Genomic DNA, 2,581 nt, shown 5'->3' with positions numbered 1-2,581 from the left:
TCATGACAAGTTATTATACAATTCAAATTTCAGTGGAATCCTACAAAAATGTATGCATGCTTTCAATCCAACTTAGTTCACATAATCAATCTTTTTTCAACAGATGTTTTGTTCATGAATGATCAATCATCTAAGCATAGATGTAAATATGGATTTAACAATTCTCACCAAGCAAGTTTTTCACTCAATCACTCAAGTGTTTAGGAGGTCACTCTACTCTCTTCCGTTCACATGTCACATAAAACAATATTGTCATTCATCTCAAACAATCAAAATCTTTACATGCATATGTAATCACAAGGACTTTTTCCAAGGCTTGTATTGTGGTTGGGCTATCAAGAAAATTGGTTTTTCTGGAATACAAAATCCTTGAGTTGAGAGAGTTTAATTCATCATTCAAAGTTCAAACACTCTCTTTTTAACCAATCTCACTCATTCCCAACTTTATCCCTTTTCATTTTACATTGAGTTCTTCTTTACATGCTTTTCTCTTTTCTTCTTTTCTTTTCTTTCACATGAACTTTTCTTTTTCATATTTTGAACTCAATGCTTTTTGCTTTTGCCTTTTACTTTCCCCATACAACCCCAAACTTGAACCTTTTTATCACATATAATTATTCTCAACCCCAACTCAAGGTAAATCAATTCAAACAAGGGTTTTCATACTATTTAAGGCCAAGGTTCAAAAAGGGTATATCATTTAAAATTCTTTGGGTGAAAATTTGGCTAAGTAAGCGCTTTCCAAGCATGGCCTTGATCATATGACATATACATGAAATTCAATCAATTATCAAGATTAAGTCAATATCATTCATGATTCCCTGTAAACAGTACACACAATAATAAAACTCTGAAGCTCAATACCTCACTTAATCAGGCTTTCTCACTTCTCACATGAATCTTGCTTAGCATCAAAATCACAATCATGAATCACTTACTCAACTGTTCACATAGCTAGTGAACCATCAACCTGGATACCAACATTCACATATTCTCAATCATCATCCACAATCAATCATCAATAGTAAACAACTCATCATGCAATAAAATTGAACTATTATCCAAATAAGTGTACAAGCCAAGCATAGACTCAAGCGTAAATTCAACCTATACTACTAATTCAAAGTACAAAGAAATAAAAAAATCCCTGTCCACATGCCGGAATCCATCAGTAGATGCCCTCAGCGCAAGTCCTCATCTGAGTCATACGCATCCTCATCCTGGGCATCCTCAAAGTCCTCATCCTCCTGGTCATCATCCTTTCCACTTGAGGCTCCAGCTGCTCTAGACCCACTGCCCTGTGCTTGCCCTTGAGGCCAAGCCATCACACTACGGAACTCATCCATAGTCCACCTGTGCACTGGTGGTTGATCATATAGTCCTACAATCATCTCGGAAGTGGCCACCTGCCCTCTGCAAAGGGACTCCATCCTCGCCTCCATCATAGACATGTACATGTCTCTCATCTGGAAGGACTCAGGCTGTTGTGCTGATGCATCTGCAGGCTCATCCACCTGTTGTGCTACTGCCCTCCTAGGACGTCTCCTAGGGACTGCTCTAGCTAGCTCGTCACCTCTACAATACTGATGAAAATAGGAGGCATTAATAGCACTCCTCGGCCTCTCGAAGGGTGGAACTGAAGTATCCACTCCTGTTTGCTGACAAAAATATGTGATTTGGGACGGATGTCCCAGTGGTGTCCTAATGCTCAGAGTGTTGGCGCAACTCAGAATTTCGCTGGTAATAATTTTACCAACGTTCACGTCCATATGCCTCAGCATACAATAAATTACCAGAATCCGATGCAATGTGATGTCGGAAACATGAGAACATAAGTGATGAGAAAATGAGGAAATCTCTCTAGAAAGCTCTTGAAAGTGAAAGGAGAGAGTTAGGGTTTAGGGAGATTGCTCAGGCGAAATGCAAAGAAGAGTTTCACTGTGAAGAACTTCAAAATCCGCTCAGCTTTTAAGAAAAGTCGAGACCCTCAGCGGTAAATAAAAACAGAAAAATAAAAACACCCCTCAGTAGGTGTTAATTCTCTTTGCTTGATATTCTTTCTTTTTCTTCTTTCAGCCTAATTTCTTTAGAAAATTAAGAACACCAAGCACCTGTTTCCATCTATCAATCATAGGAACTATAATCTCCATTTTCTTGAAGATCTCCATAAAGCACTTAAACTTCTTTTCCTTCCTATGATTTTTCTTTTGACGAGGAAGAGGTTTTGCATATGATCTTTTCTTCTTTCCTCTCTTCCTCTTTTTCTTAATCTTCTCCTCCCTCAACTTTCTCTTTTTATTTTTCCTTGATTTCTTCTTTTTTATTTTTGCACTTTTTTTCTTTTTTTCTTTTCTTTCAACCACTTCTTTTTCTCCAATTTCATGATTATCTTCCTCAACTAACTTTTCTGTTTCTTCTTCCTTTAAATCTCTCTCTATCTTTTCTTCCTCAATCCTCTCCTCCTTTTTCTCCCATTTTTTTGTCCTCTATCTTCTCCTCCTTTCTCTCCATGTTTTTCTCCTTTATTTTTTCCTCATATATCTCTTTCTCTTTTTCCACTATCTTCTCCTCCTTTCTCTCC

This window comes from Vigna radiata, unplaced genomic scaffold, assembly GCF_000741045.1.
Source record: "Vigna radiata var. radiata cultivar VC1973A unplaced genomic scaffold, Vradiata_ver6 scaffold_238, whole genome shotgun sequence".
Lineage (NCBI taxonomy): Eukaryota > Viridiplantae > Streptophyta > Magnoliopsida > Fabales > Fabaceae > Vigna > Vigna radiata.
The sequence above is the reverse complement of the archived record's forward strand: the minus strand, read 5'-3'. Positions refer to the sequence as shown.